Raw genomic sequence first — 27,240 nt, forward strand, 5'->3', positions numbered from 1 at the left:
TAGAAGTCCTTGGCTCATGTACTGCTAAAGCTTAGCTTGAAGGATTTTGAGCATTGCCTTGCTATCACATGAAAAGAGTACAATTGTACGGTGGCTTGAATGTTCTCTGGCATTGCCTTTCTTTGGGATTGAAAATGAAAATTGAAACTTTTTTCAGTCTTATGGCCGTTGCTGAGTTTTCCAAATTTGCTGGCACATTGAGTGTGGTACTTTAACAGCACCATCTTTTAGAAGTTTAAACAGCTCAACTGGAATCCATCACCTCTACTAGCATTGTTCATAGTGATGCTTCCTAAGGCCCACTTGACTTCACACTCCAGGATGTCTGGCTCTAGGTGAGTGATCACACCACTGTGGTTATCTGGGTCATTAGAGCTTTTCTGTACAGTTCTTCTGGACAAAGAACTAGAATACAGAGAACAGTCTTCTGTGTATTCTGGCCGCCTCCTCTCCTCTTAATCTCTTCTGCTTCTGTTAGGTCCTTACTGTTTCTGTCCTTTACCGTGCCCATCCTGGCATGAAATGTTCTCTTGAGATCTTCTGTTTTCTTGAAGAGGTCTCCAGTCTTTCCCATTCTATTGCTTTCCTCTAATTCTTTCTTTCTTTTTATTTTCTTCATGTTTCTCGTTGCCTCTTTGTTCAGGTGTTTATTCAAAACTGGCTGTCCAAAATGATTTAGCGTTTATGGAATAAACAAAATTAAGTCTATGCAGACGCCATCTCTTCCTCTGTGGTGGGTTTCTTTTCTGTGGGCTTCTTTTCAGCCGCTGCTTTCTTGGTCCCTGTGGCCTTTTTTCCCCACTAAAGGCTTTTTCAATTTCTTATCACCAACAGCTGTCTTTGTTTCCCACCGCAGGCTTCTTGCCCAGAACCCCCTTCTCATCTGATTTCACTTCTAGTGCCGCTGCTGCCCTATCCATCCGGATTTTGTGGCTCTTGGTCTGTCCAAGAATGGTGTTCCGGTGCATGGTCTTTGCATATGGGTTGAGCTTCAACATGATTCTCAGGTTTTCCAGTGGAATTTTCCTTCAGGACTCTGTGATGAATCTTCTTGCGTGGTGCTTGGCACGCTCTTTGGATTTCTGGGCTTCTCAAGATCCTGGTGAGGTCTGTGTTGAGCGTCTTGTGCCCAGGGAGGTTCTAGTTTCTCTTGAGGGAGGCTGCTTGACGCCAAGTGCCATAGAACTCATCTAAGTTCGGAAGGCACTTTCGGTCCAAACGCAGAAACGTCCCACATGACCACAAGGAGCAAGTTCCAAAACGTTCAGTTTGCTCCCGTTAAGCAGAGTAATTTCAGGGATGTTTCTGAAGACCTTGATGATACCATTGTCCTTGTTATAGTTGAGGCAGAGTCCCCTGTGCTGGATACGGCGACGATTTCTCATTTTGCCTTTGCCAGCTCTCATTTGCTGAGAGGCGTCGACCTTTCTGATATCATTCCAGGCCTTAGGTTTCTTCAGAAGCAAAACAGCCTCCTTGGTCTTCTTGGAGCCTTCAACTTTATCTTCGACCAGCAAAGGGCATTCAGGAACTTCCTTCAGACATGACCGGCGCTGGTAAGGCCGAGGCAGCCCATGCAGAGCAGATGGCATATCACTGCTGCATTGGATTCCCTCAACGGTGCCAGTGTTTCCAGGTTGGTGAGAACATGTGGGCTCCAAGACACATGTTTCCAGAAGCACCTGAATGGTGAGTCCCACCACCTGGAACCCTGGGAATTCGAGCCACAGCTCTGCTGGTACCCTGAGACTCGGCATGAGTTTGATGACCTGCTAATTCACTGACAGCGTAGGGCTGTCTGCTGTTTCTCTGCAAGTTGGTGTGAACACAGTTAACAATCTCTGGTCAAATGGGAGCCTTGAACACAGCAGGTGAAGTGACCTTTTTGCCAGATGACTCCTGCTTTTCCGCACACTGGTATCAGTAGATGAGCACGTGCCAATGGCAGGGAGAGGGGAAGGCCACACGTCTCTCCTGTTTTCCTCTATTTCTTTGCATTGCTCATTTAGGAAGGCTTTCTTATCTCTCCTTGCTATTCTCTGGAAATCTGCATTGAGTTGGACATAGCTTTCCCTTCTCCTTTGCCTTTTACTTCTCTTCTTTTCTCAGCTATTTGTAACGGCTCCTCAGACAACCACTGGGCCTTCTTGCATTTCCTATTCTTTGGAATAGTTTTGGTCACTGCCTTGTGTACAACGTTATGAACCTCTGTCCCTAGCTCTTCAGACATTCTGTCCACCAAATCTCTTCCCTTGAATCTATTTGTCACCTCCATTGTATAATCATAAGGGATTTGATTTAAGTCATACTTGAATGGTCTAGTGGTTTTCCCTGCTTTCTTTAATTTAAGCCTGAATTTTGCTATAAGGAGTTATGATCTGAGCCACAGTCAGTTGCAGGTCTTGTATGCGGATTGTATGGAGCGTCTCCATCTTTGGCTGCAAAGAATATAATCAATCTGATTTCAGTATTGACCATGTGTAGAGTTGTCTCTAGTTACTGTATTTATCTATTCTTTTTCAAATTCTAAATATCACAGCAAATTTCTTTTATCAGTACTTATATGCATTTTCAACAATGTGTACAGTTTTGTACTTTTTTTCTTTTTCCCTCCATTGTTAGTTTCATTATCTTTATTCAAGTGGAATTTTGTGTCTCCTGAAGCTTTGAGAATTTAAAAATCATCATTGAAGACATTTTTCCACCCGAGGTTACAGCCCTTTTCTCCAGAGGCAGCTCTCACTGGATTCCGAGAACCAAGCCCTCTGCTTTACACTTGGACTGAGGGTCAGTGTCCCCCTGAAGAAGTGCATCCTGGCTAATTCATCTTTCTTTGCTGCTTTCTCTGAACATTGCAGTCAACTTTGGGAAGACACCTTCATTAAACATCCCTAAATTAATTTTTGCAGATGTGCTGTTCATGTCAGCGTCCTGACTGACACAGTCACTGGTGCCTGAAGCGTGGGAGGCAATTAGAATTTCAAAAGTGGACCCTGGGATTTGTGCTCATGCCTGGCTTGAAGGTATAGATTATGTCCTCATGGTGAGAAAATGGCTTTGAACAGAAGGGGCGGAGCCTATGAGAAGGGTACACTGGACACCAAGGGGGGTGTTGTGCCAACTTATGATATTTTCAATGAGGAATGCAGGAGATGTGACAGAATCAAGGGAGGGATAAAAAAGATCTTGTTTCACTCGTTCTCAGTGAGCCGTCTTAGCAATTCCATAGGAGCCTCTGGCCTTGAGGAACGGCTGTCGTACTTCGAGTCAGAAAAAGAGAGTTCTGATTCCATTTCTTCTAATAATTTACTCTGTGACCTTGGGAAATTAGTCTTGTGCTTTGAATGGCACATGATTCTACATGAATGCAAGTTATTTCTGTTCTTATATTTCTCTCTCTCTCTTTTTCATTACTACCTAACTTAGAAAGTAGCTCTTTCTCTGTATTTCCTTAGACATATTTTGAAAGCCTTTTATGACTTGTTGGAGACAACGCTATTACAGAAGAAGAAACTATTGGAAATACCATGATTTTCTCTGCTGGGGATGGTAGAACTTGGCACTCTAGTGGTGATGGAATTAGATCTGAGAAGACAGCAAGATTCTACACTCTGGACAAAACAAGTTGGGTCCAGCCTTGGCCACGTTACCTGCTGACACTGAGAGGCGGTCTTCACCGGCTCAAGGGGAGAAAGGCCCCGGGGAAGATGTGACTGGCTTAGCCGGGTTTGCACGTGGTCCAGGGTGGTTTGAGGAGGGAGTGATGCTAGGGATGGGGGAGGGGAGAGCTCCCCCCGCCCCGTGCACCCCACTGCCAGGACCAGGGCTCCGCTGTTGACTCCGTGCCTCTCCCGCCCTCTTCCCGTCCTCCCTTCCTACGGCCCTCCCTCCTCTTCTCCATGTTTTTTTCTCCCCTTTCCGCATCCTCTCCCATCCTTTGTCCTCTCCCTGTTCCTCCTTCCCTTCACCTCCCGTCCTGGCTCTGCTGCCCGCAGCTCACGCCCGGCTCCTGACCACACAGCAGCCTGCAAACCTTGACACCCCCGTGCAGAACCAAAGCCGAGGTGGTATGTTCCCAACCCAGAAGGTCAGGGGTGTACGGAAGCAGCCATCTTCGATTTCCGTAAGTGCAACCAAGAAGAATGCCCAGTTTAAAGCTGCTTCATAGCGTCCACGTGTATTGTTCCCTGGCAGAAAGACTGATGCGTCTATGTGTCCTTAACTGTTCCTCAGACCAGGGTGCAATAAAAGTAGGGCAGCGGGGGATAAATTACAGGATGGGTGAAAATATACACAGGACCTCTGCGATTTTGTCTGAATCAAAGGCTGGCTTCTAATCAATATGATGTATTTTTTTATTATTAAATAGCCCATTATAATATAATAGAGCAATAAATACTGATAAAAGTGTTCCCAGTGAGCAATTCCTTTTGGAATAATGACTATTTGATTATAGAATGATTTGGCTTTTAATTTACACCAGCACTTAATGTGTTCCTCTTAACTTAATATTCTCCCAGTGCTGAGTGGAGTCCAGTCACAGGAAGTGATGAATGTGCGCTGCTGGGGAACTTCATTAAGGAGCAGCTCCGGTGTGGGGGCCACTCTGAGTCCTGTGGTCCACGGGCTTCCATATCAATCCAGAGAGAGATTTGCTGCTGGGCCCAGCCAGGGCCCAGGGGATAGAGTGCCACATGCTTCTGTTCACCTTTAGCTTTCTTTATCTGTGGACTCTGGATAACATAACACCTGGGCATTTGATCATTCAAAAGACCTTCTTTAAGAGCCTTCTATGTCCCACGCCTACATTAAGCAGTATTTAAGGGCAGTGTTGAAAGAAAAGCAATAAACCAATCACAAAACAAGAATCCTAAAGGTGAGTGAACAAAGCAAAGAAATAGAGGAAAACAGTACAATGGGGAAGACTAGAGATGTCTTCAAGAAAACTGGAGACACCAAGGGAACATTTCATTCGAGGATGGGCTCAATAAAGGACAGAAACAGTAAGGACCTAACAGAAGGAGAAGAGATCAAGAAGAGGTGGCAAGAATACACAGAACTGTACATAAAAGATCTTCATGACCCAGATAACCACGATGGTGTGATCCCTCACCTAGAGCCAGACATTCTGAAGTCTGAAGTCAAGTGGGCCTTAGGAAGCATCACTACAAACAAAGCTAGTGGAGGTGATGGAATTCCAGCTGAGCTATTTCAAATCCTGAAAGATGATGATACGAAAGTGCTGCACTCAATATGCCAGCAAATTTGGAAACCTCAGCAGTGGCCACAGGACTGGAAAAGGTTAGTTTTCATTCCAATCCCAAAGAAAGGCAATGTCAAAGAATGCTTAGACATGACTTAGTGACTGAACGACAGCAAAGGTGAGTGGTATTTTGGAGAGGACAGCCACTCCCAGTGGTACGGGATCTGCTTCATCTGTAGCTCAACCTTCTCTCTTTCCCTCCCCACCTCCCACAGCTGCACCTAGAGACCCCTTCTAGTTCCAAAGATGCATCAGGGGCTGGGTCTCCTGTACCCAGTATTCTAAGCATTGGACTAGGGCAGCCACTCCATTCTCTGGGACAGAAGAAAGCATGAATTGTGTAGCTAGACTTGCTGTTTTCCTGAGTGACTTGTGGACTAACTAGGCACTGAACATCGTTGTTCTCAAACTCAAGACGTCAAAAGCTGAGTTCACCATTCACTGAATTCACCGTGCCTCCTAAAATATCCTCCTCCTCTTGTCTTACCCGTTTGTATTGGGTTGGCCCAGGAGTTCGTTTAGATTTTCCTGTAAGATGTAATGGAAAAATCCGGATGGACTTTCGGGCCACGCCAGTGGTGAGATGTTCCTGCAGGGGCGTGCTGCTAAACGTGTAACCACGGGCTCTCAGCAGTTCTCCGGTGGTCCAGGGCTTGGGACTCATTAATTTTACTGCCGTGGCCCCGGGTTCAGTCCCTCACTGTGGTGCTAAGACCCCACGCACGAGCTGCACGGTGTGGCCAAAAACAAAGACGCTGGGCTCTCTTAAAAAAAGAAGAGTCCTGATTTCCCTGGTGCAAATGCTTCCATTGTGTCCGATTCCCAGCTTCCCACATGGTGTCCTGACATGAGGATCGGAGAGATCCTCCCACGGGCTCTTGGGGGCTGGCTTGAGCCAAGCTTGGCCGCGTGCTGCCGCACCACCACACAGACCTTTCGAGCTGAAAACCTAACCTGCAGCCTTGAGTCTTCATTTCCCTTTCTTCCAACGTCCAGCGTGGGGAGAAAAGGCTGACTTTCCCCTGTGTCCCAAGCCCTTTCACAGCCCCGACACACTCAGGCACGCTCGCCACCAGGAGAGTGAGGTCTCTGTCTCTTTAGCATTGGTTAGCTAGGGATCCACAATGCGGCTCTTTTGAAATTTGGGGGAGCATGCCTGGCTATCACGAGGAGGGGACCACCACCAGCATTCAGATGGTGAACTCCAGGGACGTCATTGGGTATTCTGGAAATTACTGTCCAAGGATGCTATCTTAGTCAGCAAGACATTCAAAGTTTGTTCAAAAAGATGGAAATTTTGTTTATTATTCCTGAGCCTAGAACCAAATTCCAGTTTACCTAGAACCGAATTCCAGTTTACTTATAAACATAGGTTATCTGTTAGCATTATTATTTTATTTTTAACGTATGCTGGTTGTACTGGGTTTTATTTTGGTGTCCTCTCTCTTTGCTTTCTCTGTACTTGTCACAATGGTTTCTGATCCTTTTTTTTCCTCCTTTTTTCCCAGTCCAAACTCATTCATTATATGTAAGGCCAGGACAGCATAACTTATCATTATTTTTGAGCTTAGTTGTGCCCAAGTATGAAACACATATCATTGTATTAGAAATTGTTTTCTTTTTCTATCTCTAATAAAGCAAGGAATTATATTTATTTTTTTGAATTATGTATGTAGGAAATGGCACCCTACTCCAGTATTTCTTGCCTGGAAGACTGCATGGACAGAGGAGCCTGGCAAGCTGCAGTCCACGGGGTCTCAAAGAGTCAGACAAGATTGAGCACGCACATATATATCTTATATTGTCTATAAATTGCTCTACGAGGACAGAAGATCGGACCTTGGGAATATTAAATGCCATGGATCCAGTAGTAAATCATCACCCAGCTTTTCTACAAAAGTCACAACCTGAAGCCATTCTGATTCTAGAAACGTAAAGAAAACTGTGTGTGTCTGTTCAAAACATGTCTTTCTGGACCTGATAAATGGACTTCTCTAAGGGGTAGAAAGAAAATTTTTGTGTAAGCATACTTACATGTCACAACTGACTTCTCCTGCTCCACTCCACATCTTTATAGGCTGGTCCGCTCTGTTTTGTGTGATATAAATTAAAGCAGCACAGATGGCAGTGATAGTAGAAACATACAGCTATCAGGGCAGCCGGCCACCCGCCCATCAGGAAGAGGTCCACCACAGCAGGATGGCTGGCCCCCGGCCGCGCCAGGCGGGCCTTTCGCTTGCTTGGTGGTGGCGTGGTTTACCGGGTCACGGATGAGATCCGGGGGTGGCGGGGATGGCCAGGTCCTTTGGGACCTTGGTGTTGTGGATATTTATCATCTGGTGTCTTAGACTATTCAGGCTGCTATCACATGTGCCACAGACTGTGGGGCTTGAACAGCGGACACCTACGTCTCACTGTCTGGGGTCTGGGAGTCCAAGGTCCAGGTGCTGGCAGATTGGGTGTCTGGCGAGGGCTCTCTTCCTGGTTGGCAGATGCTGTCTTCTTGGAAAGAGAGTGCTCTGGTCTCTCCATCCTTTATAAGATCATGAACCCCATTCTGGAGGGCTCCACACTCATGAGCTAATCACCGCCAAAGCCCCAAATTTCAAGCACCATCACACTGGGTTTAGTGTCCACATATGGATTGGGGTGGGGGGGTGTCACAAACATTGGGTCTATAGCATCTGCTGGGAACCATTTCAATATTTTATCAACAGGTGTAGCTGTGTTCAATTGCTCAGTCGTGTCTGACTCTTTGTGACTCCATGGACTGCAGCATGCCAAGTTTCCCTGTCCATTACCAACTCCCAGAGCTTGCTCAAACTCATGTCCATTGAGTCAGTGATACCATCCAACCATCTCATCCTCTGTCATCCCCTTCTCCTCCTGCCCCCAATCCCTCCCAGCATCAGGGTCTTTTCCAACAAGTCAGCTCTTCGCATCAGGTGGACAAAGTATTGGAGCTTCAGCTTCAGTATCAGTCCTTCCAGTGCATACTCTGGGTTGATCTCCTTTAGGATGGACTGGTTTGATCTCCTTGCAGTCCAAGGGACTCTCCAGAGTCTTCTCCAGCACTACAGTTAGAAAGCATCAAGCGCTTATGGGCTGAATATAGCCCTAAACCTGGCTTCTAACCCCAGATGTAGGACTGAGCTCTCAGGGAGAGGTACGGGGTTAGGTGTGGCTGTGGCCGTGGATTCCAGGCACTCTCTCCCCACTAGGCCTTGCCCACTGGGCACTGCCAATGCCCAGGTGCCACCTGGCTTGGCTCTTGTCCTATGGCACTGCCGTGCCTTCTGGAGACTTGTCTCGTTGTCGGGAGCTGATTTATGGCTTTATTAAAGTGCGATTAAGAGGGGGCCGATGATGATGAATCATTCCCACCGCTTGCCATGTAAACCCACAGAGCAGCTGCCGACCGCATGGGGAGGACACAGGTGCGGCGCTGGGCCAGCCTGGCATCAGGGCCCTCGAGGACTCCCCGAGGGTGGTAAGCTCTGCCCTCCGGGGCTCCGCTCTCCATCCAGCCACAACCTTCGGGCATCAGTCTTGGAGCTTCCGTGTGCGTCAGTTATATCAGCTACAGGGAGCTACTGGGATGTCATGCTAATTGTTCATGATTCTTTTCCTTTTGTAAAAACATGATTTTAAAATGTTTTTTTTTAATGATTTTTAAATGGCTCAAGGTAGCAAAGGGTAGACATTTTTAAAAGGAGTATTTGCTTAGATAAATATCCAAAGATAATCAATTTCTTGGGTTCAGTTTGGTGCCTTTCTTTCTGTTTTTAAAAAAATTGCTCATTTATGAAGTATAGTTGATTTACAATGTTGTGTTAATCTCTGCCTTACAGCACCGTGACTCCATTATACACATACATACATTCCTTTTCATGTTCCTTTCCTTATGGTTTAGCCCTGAAGAGTGAAGTGGCTCCTGTGTCATTCAGTGGGACCTTGTTCATCTGTTCTGGATCTAAGGATTTGCATTTGCTGATCCTGAGCTCCCACTGCATCCCTCCCCCAGTTTGGTGCCTTTCCTGCTCCGTGCGGGTGTTCGCCAGCCGACTCTGAATTCTAGCCTGTGTTCTCTGCCACGATCTTGGCATCACTGTGGCTGTAATTAGAACTGGGACAGGAGCTGCAGAGATGGGACTATGGGACGAACAAGCCAAACCTCCCTGTGGATGAGGAGGGGGCATGTGGTCCACCAGGCATGGTTGGCCTGGCCCTTCCTCGTCTGCCCCCAGGTGTCAGGCTTCTTACTTTGGTGAATCCTTGTATGTGCTATCCTCCACTTAAACCCAAGGCTCCAGGGAACAACTTTAAAATGTTTCACCTCTTGTTCGTCTCCTCCCCTAACATCCCAACTTTCTTCTAGATTTTTTCCATTGTGTAAATTGCACAGTTTTGAATGAACAATTGGGTAAAATTAAATACACTCATGGACTTCCCAAGTGGCCCTAGTGGTAAAGAACCTGCCTGCCAATGCGGGAAACCTCGGGGATGTGGATTCGACCCCTGGGTCAGGAGGATCCCCTGTAGGAGGGCATGGAAACCCACTCCAGTGTCCTTGCCTGGAGATTCCCATGGACAGAGGAGCCTGGTGGCTACAGTCCACAGGGTCACAGAGAGTCAGGCATGACTGAAGCGACTTAGCACACGTGCACAAGTACATTCACATTGCCATGCAGCCGTCACCACGCCCATCTCAGAACTTTTTCACCCTCCCAAAGGGAAATTCTGTCTCTGCTAACGCTAACTCTCTGTTTCCCTCTCCCCAGTCCCTGGTAACCTCTGTGCTACTTTCTCATCAGGAATATGCTTATTTCTGGGACCTCATATGAGTGGAATCCCTGGATTTGTCCTTTTATGTCTGGCTTATTTCACTTAGTATATTAACCTTACACGGAAAAACTGGTTCAAAATTGGGAAAGGAGTATGATAAGACTGTATGTTGTCATCTGTTTATGTAACTTATATGCAGAGTACATCATGTGCAATGCCAGGCTGGATGAAGCACAAGCTGGGAAAGCAGATTGCTTGGAGAAATATGAACAACCTCAGACATGCAGATGACACCACTCTAAAGGCAGAACGCGAAGAGGAACTAAAGAGCCTCTTGATGAGGGTGAATGAGGAGAGTGAAAAGGCTGGCTTAAAACTCAACATTCAGAAAGCTAAGATCGTGGCATCCAGTCCCATCACTTCGTGTCAGATAGATGGTGAAAAAGTGGAAACAGTGACAGATTTTATTTTCTTGGTCTCCAAAATCACTGTGGACAGTGGCTGCAGCCGTGAAACTACAAGATGCTTGCTCCTTGGAAGGAAAGCTATGACAAACTAGGTAGCGTATTTAAAACCAGAGACATAACTGCCTACAAAGGTCCATATAGTTAAAGTTGTGGTTTTACCACGAGTCATGTATGGATGTGAGAGTTGGACCATAAAGAAGGCTGAGCGCCCAAGGATTGATGCTTTCATATTGTGGCTCTGGAGAAGACTCTTGAGAGTCCCTTGGACTGCAAGGAGATCCAACCAGTCCATCTAAAGGGGATCAGTCCTGGGTGTTCATTGGAAGGACTGATCTTGAAGCTGAAACTCCAATACTTTGGCCACCTCATGCGGAGAGCTGACTCATTGGAAAAGACTCTGATGCTAGGAAAGATTGAAGGCAGGAAGAGAAGGTGACGATAGAGGATGAGATGGTTGGATGGCATCACCGACTCAATGGGCATCAGTTTGAGCAAACTCTGGGAGATGGTGGAAGCCAGGGAAGCCTGGTGTGCTGCAGTCCATGGGGTCGCAAAGAGTCGGACACGACTGAGCAACTGAACACCAGGAACAATTGTGCTCAGGATTCATCCATGCTGCAGCAGGCACCAGAATTTCCTTCCTTTTCAAGACTGAACAATACTCTAGTGTATGGATGGACCACATCTTATGTATTCATTCAGGGCTTGATGGGCATTTGGGGTGTTTCTACCTTTTGCCTATAGTGAACAGTGATGCATTTCTTCCAGTTTTGATCATTGAAAGGTACACCTGCTGTATCCAGACCCTCTCAAATGCACCGAGTTTGTCCTGTGGATCCAATATCCTCTTTAGCGCTTGAACCACGCACCTGCAGACCAGGTGTGTCGGCCCTGCTCACCTGCATTTGCTCTTGCCCTGTGCTGGGTGTGGAGCGGTCTCCACCTTCTTCTGTCCTTACTCCAGCCCTCTTTCTGCTCTGCAGCAACTGGCTTTCTGAAACCCTGGTCTTGTTCGCTATCTCTAGAACTGCTTTTAACCTCCTGGTCTACTAATAACCTTCATTTGGCTGCGTCTTTCCCGGCAGGTGTTCCTGGGCTCTGACTCTGCCCAGGTTTCAGCCCTTCCTTACCCTCTTAGGGGCTTCTGCTGTGGCTCAGCTGGTAAACAATCCACCTGCAATGAGGGAGACCTAGGTTTGATCCCTGGGTTGGGAAGATCCCCTGGAGAAGGGAAAGGCTACCGACTCCAGATTTCTGGCCTGGAGAATTCCACGGACTGTATAGTTCATGGGGTCACAAAGAGTTGGACACGAGTGAGTGACTTTCACTTTCACGTCACTTTACCCTTTTAGGGCCATGTCCTCCAGACCATGAAGGCTGAACTCACAGAACAGGATTCAGTATTGATAGCAAATAAGCACAACAAAACTAATCAAACACGTTATTAATTACATGTACTGTGATTATATGCTACTTGGTAATTAGGCATGACTGATAACGGGCTCATAAATGGCTATGATTAGTTGTGCTCTGACATGAACCACCCAATCATTTTTGGAGTCAGTAAGGAGTGTGTTTGTTTGTCAACAAAGGTGTATCTAGTCAAAGCTATGGTTTTTCCAGTAGTCATGTATGGATGTGAGAGCTGGACCATAAAGAAAGTTGAGCGCCAAAGAATTGATGCTTTTGAACTGCGGTGTCTGAGAAGACTCTTGCGAGTCCCTTGGACTGCAAGGAGATCCAACCAGTCCATCCTAAAGGAAATCAGTCCTGAATATTCATTGGAAGGATTCATGCTGAAGCTGAAACTCCAATACTTTGGCCACCTAATGTGAAGAACTGACTTATTTGAAAAGATCCTGATGCTGGGAAAGATTGAAGGCGGGAGGAGAAGGGGGTGACAGAGGATGAGATGGTTGGATGGCATCACCGACTCAATGGACATGAGTTTGAGTAAACTCTGGGAGATGGTGATGGACAGGGAGGCCTGGTGTGCTGCAGTCCATGGGGTCGCAAAGAGTCAGACATGACTGAGCGACTGAACTGACTGAGGGAGTGTGTGTGTATGTTTGTGTGTACACATGTGAGTGTGTCCGTGTTGATGGAAGAAGAAAGGATGGGGAAAGGTTATTTGGAGAGGTGGTGAGTCTAGGAATAACTGGAGAGCTAGGCTGTGACCCCTTCCCTGACCCCTAACTGTGGGCAGGACAGGAAGCGTTCCTCTGAAGCCTCAGCTAAGACGCTGTTCTCTTTCCTCCCACCTTCTGCCTGCCTCAGCCTAGATTAAAATTCTCAGATCAATGTCCTGTTCTCTTTCATTTCTCTTGTTCCCTGCCCTGACCAGGACAGAAGGGAAAGGGACCGTAAATACTGACAGTTCATGCTGGATATTACGGTAAAAGGAACTCCATGCTGAAACATTTCTCTGTGCAGCTGCTTGAAATTCTAGCTACTGCTTTCCTTGGCCAACTCCAGTGACAGGGGTCCAGAGGGCTATTGGAACTCAGGGTAGATTATGGGACATCCTAAAATAGCATTCCCAACCTGCAGGCAGAGGAGTTATTGCATGGGGTCCAAACATTGTCTCGTTTGAATAATTGTGTTGCCTATATTTACCCAAATTTAAAAAGCCTGCCCAAGGATGCATGGTTCAGTAAACTATCTAAGGTGTTTATTGAATCCATAGCTGACACTTGGAACAACTAGTCAAGAGCAAGTAATCCCGTGCCCCGGTCAAGGGGTCAGGTGGGTAGCAGTCACATCATTTTCGGCTACTGTGTGGATACCTGTGCGGTTTCCCTGGTAGCGTCTGCAGGAGGAAGTGGGGATCAGCTTACTCTAGCATGTCTTTGGTGGTTTCTTGGGATTCCCTTTGGTCGGTTCTGAGGGAAAGGTTTAGATAGATTTGAGAACGAGGGTGTGACCATAACTCACTCTCAGCACCAGGGTGGAGATAGCCACTCAGGGTGGACACACTCTGCTCTCTAAGGGAGCCCAGGCTGCAGCTCCCACGGGTCACAGTGAGTCTGCACCCATCTCTTGTGGCACTGAACTGAAGCCAAAAGAACAAGACGCCTGCCAGATGCCCAGGAACGAGCTGCTTCTTCGGCTCAGGTTTAACTGAAGCACTGTCGCTTCAACAGCTTATCACCAGAAGTGATGGCAAACAGCTGGTTATCATGTCACATTCCTCACGATTTTAAATCACATTCACGCCAACGTTTTTCTTCATTGTCTGCTTGTCATTTAGTGTGAGAGACCGAGCAGCATGTGGAAGGGACGGGAGAGCAGCCTGGAAGTCCACAGATGTGGGTTCTAAGCTGGCAGCCTCTTGCGGAGTAGTCACTGCATAACAGGGAAGGACAGATCTGACTTCATACTGGATCTGTTTCTTTGACTTTAACCTCTGCATTCTATTGTTTCTGCTAAAGTTAAGAATGTTGCTTGTGACCTCAAGTATACAGGAGAGTGGATTCTCCAGGCTCTGAGCTTTTAAGGTGTAACTGTTACCCATTCATATGGAGATAAAAAGTTGCAGAACAGAGTAACATGTATCTTGTTGGAGGTTTATAGGAACATCATGACCTTATGACCTGATTGAGGTAGATAGCCGCAGGAACAAAGAATTCTGCTATAAAAGGGGCCTCAGTTCTAACTGGGGTAAGAGTTCTTTGGGAGACCAGTCCACCATCTTCTCGGTCTGCTGGCTTTCTGAATAAAGCCTCTACTCCTTGCCCCAACAACTCATCTCTCAATTTATTAGGCCTGTCATGTGACAAGCAGTCTGAGCTTGGACTCAGTAACAACTAGCCGTGTGTGACCTTGGACAAGCCCTTCACCTTGCCAGACCTCAGTTTCCTCATCTATAAAATAACCTAAAATTCGATGGTGGTGTCCTGGCTTTAGACCTGTATACTTTGTGCTACAACTCTGGACTGACTTCTATCAGCCTCATTCAAAACGTGAGTGGAGAGGGTGGAGGAAGGATCATGGCAGACGGAGGGTGTGTTTGGAGGACCCGCGGGAGTTCGCTGGCTATGCTTTCTCTCCCCTCAACCCCTCACTCCACCACTTCACTGCACGTTCCAGACCTGCTGCCTGCCTCTTCCAACACGTGCTTCATTCTAATACACAGCTCATTCAATGCTCACAATAACCTGCTGGGCTGGTACTATTATTATTTCCAATTTATACCCTGGGATATAAAATGTAAGGAGGCTCATGTGCTTGGGGACACAAAGATAGAAGTAACAGGGCAGGGGTTTAAGCTGAGGAAGTTTGCCTTTCAAATCCAACCGTTAATCACTATGAACAGGCAGTGATGGGAATTCCTTTGGTCTTTGGGAATCCCTTTCGCATTGGAAGGAGACTGGGAGCATCAAGAAAGCAGGAAAGAGGGACCACAGAGGCGTGAGGAGGATGCCTTCACCATCTTCCCATTGGCGCTTGGCTGGGAACCGGTCATGGGTAACTGGCCTTGGACGTTTTCAGGGAAGAAAAATATCTGCTGCATTTGGTTCTGTCTTTGAGCAGATGAGGAAAGTCTACCGGGGAAACTGAGCCTTTGTCTTTCTTTGTTCCTTGTCTTCTTCAGGGAAGTTCTTGTGATGAAAATGACTAGGTTGATGCCAGGTGACTAGCAGTGGCTGTTCTCTATTACCCAGGGAGTGGCTCATAGTTTCTACACACATTACCAGTCTATCCTTTCAGGAGCAGCCATGGGTGGAAAGGAGAGGGTGGGGGAGCAGAGGCTTGTGTAAGACAGGCTTGGTGTGGAAGCAGGGTCCGCCTCTTTGAGGTGTGTAGCCTTCAGCCTCCTTTTCCTTGCCTGTAGGAGAGGAAAATTCCATCTGCCTTTCTGCAGTGTTGCGGTGAGGATGGAATGAGAAGACCTGCACTCAGCACAACGCCAGCATCACAGGCGTCCTGGTAGCATGAGCTCCCCTTTCTGTTTTGTCTTGTCTTCCTACAAACCTGACTTTCTTCTATTTGCCTCTGGTCTCCTTTTTGGTCCCTGAGCTGTTCAACACAGTCTGTGCAGCCTCACATCTGAGATCCTTCTTGTGTCAAACGCTTTCCCTTCCAACTCTGGGCGTGTGTCTCCTCATGTCAGCCCTTCCCTCCAGCCAGTCTGACGACCTTCTTCACCTTCTCTCCATCCGCCCAGGAGCATCCCCTGTCTGGCTTGCAGACAGCTGCTTCTTACTGTGCTCTCACGTGGCAGAGAGAGCAGGCCTTCTGTGTCTCCTCTAAGGGCACTGATCCCACCATGGGGTCCCATCCTCAAGACCTCAACTAACCCTAATCATCTCCCAAAAAAGTGAAGCTGCTCAGTCGTGTCCGACTCTTTGCGACCCCATGGACTCTAGCCTACCAGGCTCCTCCGTCCATGGGATTTTTCAGGCAAGAGTGCAGGAGTGGGTTGCTGTTTCCTTTTCCAGGGGATCTTCCCAACCCAGGGATTGAACCCAGGTCTCCTGCATTGCAGACAGATGCTTTACCCTCTGAGCCACCAGGGAAACCCACACATCATCTCTCAAAGGCCTCATCAAATACCGTCACATCGAGCATTAGGACTTCAACAGAGGAATTCTCGGGGGATACAAACATTCAATTTGCCACAGAGCAAAAACTGAGGTTTCCCTGAGAAGAAGGAGACTGCACACTGAGGACTTCCCTGGTGGTCCAGTGGCTAAGATGCTGTGCTTCCAAAGCAGGGGGCCCAGGTTCAATCCCTGGTCAAGGAACTATATCCCATGTGCCACAACTAAGACCCAGTGCAGCCAAGTAAATAAAAGAGTAAAAAATATTTAAAAATAAAATAAAAAGTTAGAAAAAATGACTGCAGCCTCAGCTCCTACCTGGATTTCCAGCCCTACAGGTTCCAGACTGGGCAGCCCCTACAATCTCATGTGGCAGCTCCTCAAAACCTCTCCCTCTGACAGCTCACAGGTAGAAATGTTTCCTACTGGTTCTGTTTCTCTAAAGACACCAGACCAATACAAGTTTAGAGGCAGGTTGGAGTTAATGTTTTTCTGCCTTTCACGTTTGGGCTGGGGGTGACTTAAATCAGCTCAAACCAAGAAATTTAAAATGTGAGTCATCTTTGGGAAAATAGTGAACCTGTTTGCCAAAAGCTCATTTTCCTATTGTGGCATCAACCTCCAGATTTTCCATCAGCCACTCTTCCTGCTGCCTTGGGAGGCTCATCCATTGAGTTTTTTCACTGAAAAGTTTCATTGAGAGCTGTCCACTTCTTTATTCTCAATCCTTGTATTATTTTAGAAATTTAGAAAAAAGATGCTTTAGAAAAGTGAGGCAAAGGGTAACTGGAGGGGTGTGGTACCTGCCCCCTGGGGATTCATTATTTGTTCATTTCATCCAGTGTTTATCTGTTCCTTTATCAATTAATTCTCTATCAAACTTCTTCATGTTAGCGTGGACTGTTTTACTGAAGTTTTGTTGTCCACAATTTTTTTTTTCTGTTTTTTTTTTTAACCATGCCAGCCACCTTTTGGGGTCTTATTTTCCTGACCAGGGATTGAACCCACCCCCTGGCAGTGAAAGTGTCGAGTCCTGACCACTGGACTGTCAGGGAAGTCCCGACAATGTGTTTAGATATCTCTTTTGGAGACATGAAGGACAAATTATTATTAATAATATTAATGATGCACTGAAGTTGTACAGCTTTGCATCTCTGAAAGCACTTTTATAAATCTTAAACATTCCTGCACCAGAGCAGAGGCTTTATACAATAATCTGTTAATATTAATGAGTAATCGTTTTTCCAGGAGCCTTCTCAAGTCTTCAAAATCAGTCTGTCATTTCCCTCCTAAAATGGAATAGAACGTAGTGGAAGCGTTTGAAGAATACCTTCAGACAGGCTAGACAGAGCACGATGATGCTATAGGGTGAGGAAGAGGCTGGACCCCCAGGGGCTGAGTTTGGAGCACCAAGACCTAGGTGACCTTCATGCCTGTGACCAGTGACCACACTCAGCCTCTCAGACCAGTTCAACCACTGTTTTTTATTTGACATATCTTGGGTCAGCAATCACCTGTGACCGTTGAAACTGACAAAGTAGGATTTTTAAGGGTTTACTGCAGGGCTGACAAATATGGTACTTATTGTCAACATTTCCACACTCTAGACCTTCTGACAGACACACTTAATTATTCTTGAAAATACTTCCCACTTCTCTTTGGACTTGGCCTCAGATCCTTCTTTGATGTAGTCATTTTAAGTAGCCACTACCAATCAATGAGAATTGGTGCTAGATTTAGTCCTTCTTTGCTGCTCTGGAGTGATATTATTCTGTCTCCCTAAAGAGATAGGAAGGATCCCATATGACTCACCTAGGCTCAAGAATTGTGGAATTTCAGAATGAGAAGAGCCTTAGGGAATGCAAACAACTCCTCTGCTTAACAGGTAGGCATCCCCCATGGACACACACAGAATCTACATTTCCCTGCCCAGTGATCTGCTAACGTTCTTAATATCTTTCCAAAGAGGAGGAGAATCCCCTTGTTCTCCCTATTCTGGGTTAATGGTAAAATAAGTTACAGGACCTCTGAGTCAAAAGGAACCTTTGCCCAGCTGCTCCAGCTTCCTACCCAACGTAGGAAGAAGACCATCCGATTACTATCCAAATATGTCCCATGGCCGAGGAACCCTTTCTGTGTTGGGCGCTTGTGGAATTAAAATCTTCTTTCCTAGAGCTCTTGACAACCGCCCCTAGTTTTTCCTTCTAAATGAAGACTACAAACTGTTGAATGTATTATCTTCCCTGAGAAGATAGACTTCTAACTTGGTTTAAAAGCAAGGACATCACTGTGCTGACATAGGTCCATATAGTCAAAGCTATGGTTTTTCCAGTAGTCATGTATAGATGTGAGAGTTAGACCATAAAGAAGGCCAAAAAATTGATGTTTTCAAGTTGTGGTGCTGGAGAAGACTCTTGAGAGTGACTTGGACAGCAAGGAGATTAAACCAGTCAATCCCTAAAGGAAATCAACCCTGAATATTGATCAGAAGGACTGATGCTGAAGCTGAAGCTCCAATCGTTTGGCCACCAGATGCGAAGAGCTGACTCATTGGAAAAGACCCTGAGGCTGGGAAAGACTGAAGGCAAAAGGAGAAGGGGGCCGGAGGATGAGACGGCTAGACAGCATCACCAACTCAATGGACATGAGTTTGAGGAAGCTCTGGGAGATGGTGAAAGACAGGGAAACCGGGTGGGCTGCAGTCCATGGGGTCACAGAGTCGGACACGGCTGAGTGATTGAACAACAGCAAAGGCGTCTAACTCCACATGACTCTTAAAAAGTGAGTCTAATTGTGGACGTTCGTGCACAGTGTTGGGTGGGGAGGTACTTTCAGGCAGGTGGTTTTTGGGGAAATATCACACACTGTTTTCTCCTCTATGCACAAGACGAGGCCTGGTGGTCTCGGGGAGCATGAGGGCTTAGTGGGGTATCAGTAACCTGGGAGCCACCGAGCAATCTGCTGTTACACAGGCTCCATGGAGGTTCTTTATCCACTGCGTCACCTTATAGGTGTTTTCCGAGGGCTAAAACGGCTTCCTCTAGGTGTGTGAGCTCCTCCCCCACGTGCCATTTTGACCGATTGTCGTGTTTTCTGCAACGTAAGCCATTTCAACAAGAAGCGTGTGCTTTTCCGAGGCCCTTTTGAACGGATCGCTGGCTGTCAGCCTTTGACAAAGCTGCATTATTATGGGAAATATACCAGAGGAGCAGCCCCACGCTCCACTATAACTCAGGGAGCATATTAGACGCTGAAATTCTAATACCTCATTTTCATGACAAACGACGCAACAAGAGCCCCAGATGGCCACCATGTGTCTTCCACTCCGCCTGCAGCCGCCGAAGGAGCAGGAAAGTGCTGAACACTTCCCCTCTCTGCTCTGGCCCGTGGTGACAGGTGGTGCTCGGGGAGAGCTGGCCGCAGGCTAGGGCCGCTGTTCACGTGACTCTTGGGCCCTGATAACTTGGCATGGACTCGGTCTTCAAGCACAGGAACACGCCTGAAACCAGGGTTGTGATAGTTACCCTTGGGGCTTCCCTGGTGGTCCCGTGTTGAAGAATCCTCCTGCCAATGCAGTGGGTCACAGGTTTGATCCCTGGTCGGGGAAGATCCCACATGCCATGGAGCATTGAAGCCTGTGCGTCTCAACTATTGAGGTGCTGTAGAGTCTGAAGACCACAGTACTCCTGAGCCCACACGCCATAACTCCTGAAGACCTCGTGCCTCGGGCCCATGCTCCAGAACAGGAGAAGCCGCCAAACGAGAAGCCCGTGAACCACAACGAAGAGCAGCCCCTGCTCACCGCAGCTAGAGAAGAGCCCGCGTGGCAGTGAAGACCCAGGGCAACCAAAAATAAATCCATAAATTAAACAATAGTTACACTTGACATTGCCCTGGATACGGGTGCCTTGGCAAAGGATCGGTCAATAGACACAGTGGGAAAATACGCCATCTAAGAGCGTACATTCACTGCGGTTAGAGTTAGTCCTCCAGGGGCTTGGTGAGAGGATCACAAGGTCTGCAGGTAGCTTGCAAGCCTTTGTTTCATGCACTTGATGTGTAGACAGGAAGTGTTTGTATCAAGCCTGGACGTCCCCAAGTGCATTCAGGCTTAGTTAGGACAATTGTCACCATACAGCAGAATTCAGAAGAAGGAAACAGGGGAACTTGACCCTCGTGCAGAAGAGTCTAGCAATTAAAATATGAAGGCTTATCTTAAGGTCATGCAGCAAAAGAAAACTAAAAGGATGTGTGTGGGTGTGTATGTGGTGCGTGTGTGCACGTGCTAAGTCGCTTCAGTCTTGTTCAACTGTTTGCAACACTATGGACTGAAGTCCGCCAGGCTCCTCTGTCCATGGGATGCTTCAGGCAAGAATACTGGAGTGGGTTTCCATTTTCTTCTCCAGGGGATCTTCCCTACCCAGGGCTCGAACCCTCGTCTCTTAGATCTCCTGCATTGCAGAGGGTTTCTTAACCACCAACGATACCTGGAAATCCCAGTATATATGTATGTATGTATGTAAAATAAGGAATTGGTTCATGTGATTATGGAAGCTGACAACTCCCCAAATCTGTGGTCAGCAATCTAGAAACTCAGGGAGAGCTGATATTTCAGTTCAAATTCAAAGGCAGGAAAACAATCCCATGTTCCAGCTCGATAGCAGCCAGATGGGGAAATTCCTTCCTACTCAGTCTTTCTGTTGCTTTCAGAGTGTCGTCTGATTGAAGCCCATTATATTAGGGAGGGCAATCTGCTTTTCTTTATCAGTTCAACGGTTAACCTCATCCAGAAACATCCAGACTGATGTCTGGCAAAATATCTGACCCTCCTCCCCCACACCCATAACCCAGTAAAGTTGACACATGAAATTAACCATCACAAATCTACCCCTTGTCTACTTGGCACTCATACACATCTCCTCACACCATCCTTAATCTCCAAATAAAGACAATACTTCTGATCATAGTTCTGTCTCCCAAGGCCAACAGCAGAGCCTTCTGTTCTGGGCCCCACTCAAAACCAGTAACTTCGCAGGTTGCTCTGTAAGTGGGCTGAAGTGGTACATACAATGTGGAATATATGTTGACACCAATACCCGTGGATCTAAAGTGTCATCAGGTGTCCCCTCCTCCCCTCAGAGAGGACTGACTGATGAGCGGAAACTTGGCCCAGAGTGGCTAGCGGTGGGTCCACCGAGTTTGCATTCTCCCTGTGGTTAATTTCCCTGCCCTTGAATTTGTAACTGGGCTAGACGTACATGGTAACTGGGAGAATTCCATATTGGCATTTCATCCTGTGGGAAAGAGCTATTATCGTTGTGGGGGAAGCCAAGCCAAAGCTCTGACACTGCCTTCCCATGACCGAGATAAAAGTACGAGAAGCAGTGTCACACCCCAGGGGGATGGTACACATTAACGGAACCTTTAAAACCCGAGAGGCTGCACGGGCCGTGATACCCATCTTATGTTCATTGACTTTACCAGCACTCTCTCCCCCTCTCTCTCATCTCTAGGAGAATGAAAGTGGACAGTTGCAAAGTTACCCAGGTAGGAGCCACAGGTGCGGCTGCCATCCCACACACAGCGTTGTTAGAGCAGATGAACATGCACGCATGCACGCGTATTTCGGCATGTGGTCATGGATCTGCCCTGATCCTTATCAGAAAAGAGTATCAGACATTCTTCCCATTTACTGGGGAAGGACAACAGTATACGTTTATAGCCTTGTCACATGGTTACATTAACTTTCTATTTTCCCAAGGAATTTGAAGGGGCCTGAACCAAGTGACAAATGGCTTGGGTAGTTAGGGCCCCGGAAAGAGCTACAGTGTGGCATCAGAAGCAAGGAGAGAGGTGTAGAGACGATCCAAAGGCAGCGAGCATGAAGCCTGAAGACCTTTATCACATGACAGTGCTCGTTAGGGGAGAAGCTACTTCAGAAGACTCAGTAAAAAGATTCAGTACAGAGAGACCTGCATGGTTGAAGTTGGGCCACCAGGTCTGACACCATACACATGTGTATAACATGGACAGGGATGGCTGGGATGGAGACCAGGCAGCTTGGAAACCACTTGCCAAGGCTGATCTAGCTGCCGCCTGTGCTGGTGTCCATCACGTCAGCAACAAGTTCAGTTTAGTTCAGTCGCTCAGTCTTGTCCAGCTCTTTGCGACCCCGTGGACTGCGGCATGCCAGGCCTCCCTTCCATCACCAACTCCCAGAACTTGCTCAAACTCACGTCCACTGAGTCGGTGATGCCATCCAACCATCTCATCCTCTGTCATCCCCTTCTCCTCCTGCGCTCAGTCTTTCCTAGCATCAGGATCTTCTCCAGTGAGTCAGTTCTTCACATCAGGTGGCCAAAGTATCGGAGTTTCAGCTTCAGCATCAGTCCTTCCAATGAATATTCAGGACTGATCTCCTTTAGGATGGACTGGTTGGATCTCCTCGCAGGCCAAGGGACTCTCAAGAGTCTTCTCCAACACCACAGTTCAAAAGCATCAATTCTTTGGCACTCAGCTTTCTTTATAGTCCAACTCTCACATCCATACATGACCACTGGAAAAGTTATAGCTTTGACTAGATAGACCTTTGTCAGCAGAGTAATGTCTCTGCTTTTTAATATGCTGTCTAGGGTGGTCATAGCTTTTCTTCCACTGAGCAAGCATCTTAATTTCATGGATGCAGTCACCACCTGCAGTGATTTTGGAGCCCAAGAAAATAAAAAGTCTCTCACTTTTTCCACTGTGTTGTGATCTATTTGCCATGAAATGATGGGACCAGATGCCAGGATCTTAGTTTTTTGAATGTTGAGTTTTAAGCCAGCTTTTTCACTTTCCTCTTTCACTTTCATCAAGAGGCTCCTTAATTCCTCTTCACTTTCAGCCGTAAGGGTGGTGTCATCTGCATATCTGAAGTTATTGATATTTCCCCCAGAAATCTTGATTCTAGCTTGTGCTTCATCCAGCCCAGCATCTCTCATGATGTACTCTGCATATAAGTTAAATAAGCAGGGTGACAATATACAGCCCTGATGTACTCCTTTCCCAATTTGGAACCAGTCTGTTGTTTCATGTCTGGTTCTAACTATTGCTTCTTGACATGCATACAGGTTTCTCAGGAGGCAGGTAAGGTGGTCTGGTATTCCCATCTCTTGAAGAATTTTCCACAGTTTGTTGTGATCCACACAAAGGCTTTAGTGTAGTCAGTGACAAACCCTAAACCCCAGTATGGGTCCATCTCTTGAAGAGACCAAACAGATGTCTGGTAGCAAAGTGACTGCCCTGGACCAACTCCATCCTTGAGAGGGAAGCCACTTATCTTCCTAGAACTGATGTGTATCCTAGGTATGTGTTCTTTTTTTCCTGGCTGCAGGATCTTAGCCCGCACCACTGACCAAGGGCTTATAGTATATTTGACCCACTGCATACGTTGTTCACTTCCCAGCAAAGGAGGCGCAGTAAGTGTGCACACTGCATATGCTGGAATAGACATTGGAGAAACTGGATGCATTTTCCAGGTCAAGGAAGACTATTTGCAAATGCACCAAAGTAGGGAAAAAATCACGGACACTAATTGTGGGATAGTAAGAGTTGGGTGCTGGCAGCCATCTCTGATGCCCAACCTGCCTACACCTGGGTTGGGGTTTGCCTCGACCCTCCTTCCTAATTCACAGTGAGATCAACCCTCTTCTCAGGAAGGGGGAGGACAGCATCCTTTGCTAAAGGCACTCAAGTGTCTCCCACAGCCTCAGGGCTCCTCACAGTACTTATTTGCTTTCTGCCATCCCTGTTTGTTCCCAGCATCACCTGGGAGCACATCTACAAAGGGGACCGTGTGAATAAATCTGGACAGACAGAAAACACATTAGTTATTTCTTAGCCCCATTCTGAAGCTTAGCTGAGTTTATTAGATTTGATTAAAGGATTTTATGTCTGGCTTGTTGGAGAGATAGGGATTAAGCAGTAAGGAGCTTTTCCCTTCCGGGGATCACCAAACCCATCCCCGGAGAATGGCGATGCGCTGACTTCTGGGCTGCTATTTTTAAAAAACGCCAGATTCTTTCCCTTCATTTGTATTAATGAGATCAGTCAAAAATGATGAAGCCTTCTGCGGTTTTGCAAGCCATGAATTATCGAAGAGAAAAGCTGGAGGGGAGATTAGAAAGAATCATAGCCCCAAACTTCACTGTGTAGATAAGAGAGCCAGAGAAGTTAGCTGACTTGCTGGGGGTCACACGGCGAGTTCCAGGCGCAGCGGTGAGCACAGCCTGGGCCCCTTGTCTCCTAAATCAGCACTGTCCAGTCCTCTCCTTTCCCAGAAATGGAGACTGAACCACGCCAGGATGGATGCCCAGGGGAAGGGGTGAAGGGGAGGTTCTTGTCACGCTTCCTCGGCTTGGAACAAGATACCCGGTTGGTTTTCAGCAAGACAGCTCCGACGATTTACCGCAGACACCAGGGGAGTGACGTGAGGGGAAAGTTACCGGGTTATGAGATGCAGAGAAAAGGGAAAAGGGCGATAAGAAACTGTGTCCAGGAAGTGCTCCTTGGTGATCAACACTCCAGCCACACCCACCAGGGGCCCTGGGTTTCTGCCCATCATTCTCCCCATGCAGGACAGGCTCCCCAGGCGAAGAGGGGACCTTCAGCAGGCTCTTGGGAGCCCTCTCTCCAGAGAGCAAAGGACAAGGCCTGGGAGGAGTGAAAAGCTTGTTCTCACTCCCGGCAGGACCGGGATGTGGGTCCCCCCCTCTTCCTCCTGACTCTTCTCAGCCTTGGCTCAGCCCTCAGTGACCGTCCAACTAGATCGAGGCAGGTGCCAGCTGCCTGGGTGCTTCTGAGCTCGGAGTGTCCTGGGCTTATTTCTTGAGAAGATGCCTGTTTTCTCCATTTTGGCTTGTTTGTTGATCATGGCTGTAGGGCGTTGATGTAAATAGATGTCGAACGTTTAACTGGAAGCAGGTTGACTCCCCACTGTCATAGGTGAGCGTGGGCATGACTTTGGGGGGAGTGTGGGTCCAGGGGCAGGAGATGCAGGCATCCACAGGGGGGCAAAGTGCTGTACTTAGGTGACGGCCATCCCCGGTGGGGAGGGGCGGGAGAGCCCGGAGGAATGTGCATCCCGGCAGAAGGGACGGGGCTGCTGGAGCTATAAGCATGGGCTAGTGGGTATCAGGAACGTCTGTGCCTGGCATCAGAGGGCCAGGCCTGGGATGGGGTGGTGTGGGGGAGGGGGCATGGGGTGGGTGGGTGTGAGACTCAAGCAGGAGACTGAGGCTGGCGTGGGGACCAGGCACGGTGGTCAGGGCTAGTCCCCAGGTGACAGGAGGTCACTGGTCACAGCCAGGGCCCCTGGCTCCCAGGCTGTGCCCAGTCCAAGCCTGGCGGCCCCTGGCCTGGCTCTGTGTGTCCTGTCTGGTGACCTCCTGCCGTGGACCTCGGGCTGGTACCCGATTCCTCTTGCTGTTCAGTCTTTTCCAGGCGTTCAGTCACTCAGCGTGTTTCCTGAGTGTGTATTACTGGGGGGCAGTGACCCTGGGGTGCCTGGACCACAAGCCCGCTGGACCAGGCTCTCCACTTCTCCCAGTGGGGAGATTACACTCCACTCAGCTTCCCACAGCACCAGGGGTCTCACTCCCTCGGAAGAGGGGCTGCAATCCCTCGGAGCCCCAGTGTTCCTGGATGTTTCCAAGACCGCTCTTGTCTCGGACGGCTCTGCATCCCAGACTGCCTGCTGGGATCCCCGCTAACAAAACTGCCCTGACACTTGTCCTGTAGGACAGGACACGTGGTGCATCTACACAACTCCTTGGACGGTTCCCCAGTTGAGTCTATTACCCCCACTCGCTGGGTGAAGAGGTCATTGGCCACCTTCTAGTTGGTGACATCAAAGGCAGACAGGGGAAGGGTAGGGTGCTCAGAGAGCATGTTGGGGAAACATCACCACCTCTGCCAGGTAAGGATGGGGCCCCGAGTCAGATCTTAAAGAATGGGTAGCATTTGCACACGGCAAATACACGGTAGACCTGGATCCATGTGCCTTGTCTACCAAGGACAGATTTCCATCCAGTTTACATTACCTGAATGATGTTCAGATGATGCATCGTTGTAAGCAAACCCAAGCCGAGTAACGCAGGTGAAGGCTGAGCAGGTGCTGCAGGAAGAGGAGTAAGCTAATGACAAAATCGGATGGCTGTTTGGCTGAAACAACCCCCCCCCCGCTTTCAGAATGTTACCTTGATCGGTCAATTACCTGCTGTATGATCAGACTGAATTCTGCGAAGAAACACTTGGATGGAAATAATTGTAGGTAGAGTCATTTTATTAGTATTCCTAAAGACCTCTAATGAGGAATAGGGATGGTAAATCATTAATATATATTTTCAGCTGCTTTAAAAATTAAATCTGTTCCACAATGTGTTTCACAATTTTATAGCCATTATGCAGAGCCCTTTGGGATCGTCTCATAAAAGGCATTCCATAAATTTGATCTGTCCTTGTATCACATTACATTTTACAGCAATAATCTGGCATCTTAAAGAGCTCCGAGGCACCATCTCTTTCAGAAGCAGCGATGAAGGGACGTGCAGGAGGCTGGAAGCGAGTAAGCGAGTGCTGGGGAAGGGGTCGCCAGCCTCTTTTCAGAACAGTACAGGGGAAGGGGTCAGATTTAGAGAGATTTATTTCACTCTTCCCTGAGGCTTCCTGTTAAACGTTACCAGATGTGTCTCTTCAACTGTCCTCCAAAAAAATGAACCCACGCAAGGATTCCTCTATAAGACAGTGTATGTATGACATGGATCACTCTTGCTTCATTGCAGTGGGGCTGAAGGACACAGCACAGGTGAGTCCAGGGTGGAGACAGTGATTCATCCTCTCTGCTTCCGCAGCTGCTACTTACCGCATCACTGCCAGGAAACCTCCAGGCTCCATTTCCGTAGTGACCATGATGCTCGGCAAACATCTCCAGGCATTTGAAAACTCAGATACAAAATTTACAGAGTAAATTTACAGGGAAGGCAAGAGATGTCCTAATCTATGGCAGTTTTGTATTTTTTCATTCATCTAAGATGCTTGCTCCTTAGAAGGAAAGCTATGACCAACTTAGTGTATTAAAAAGCAGAGACATCACTTTGCCAGCAAAGCTCTGTCTAGTCAAGGCTATGGCTTTTCCAGTAGTCAT

General features: G+C 47.6%; 1 non-coding gene and 1 pseudogene across 1 annotated transcript; one reads left to right on the top strand and one right to left on the bottom strand.

Annotated features, from left to right (window-relative positions):
* Positions 1-705: 705 nt before the first annotated feature.
* On the bottom strand, positions 706-26,161 carry LOC133073110 (large ribosomal subunit protein uL4-like; annotated as a pseudogene).
* TRNAW-CCA (transfer RNA tryptophan (anticodon CCA)) lies at positions 16,190-16,262 on the top strand. The gene has a single exon. It is a non-coding gene; the product is annotated as a tRNA-Trp (tRNA).
* Positions 26,162-27,240: the final 1,079 nt, after the last annotated feature.

Source organism: Dama dama, chromosome 18 (assembly GCF_033118175.1).
Source record: "Dama dama isolate Ldn47 chromosome 18, ASM3311817v1, whole genome shotgun sequence".
NCBI classification, from domain to species: Eukaryota; Metazoa; Chordata; class Mammalia; order Artiodactyla; family Cervidae; genus Dama; species Dama dama.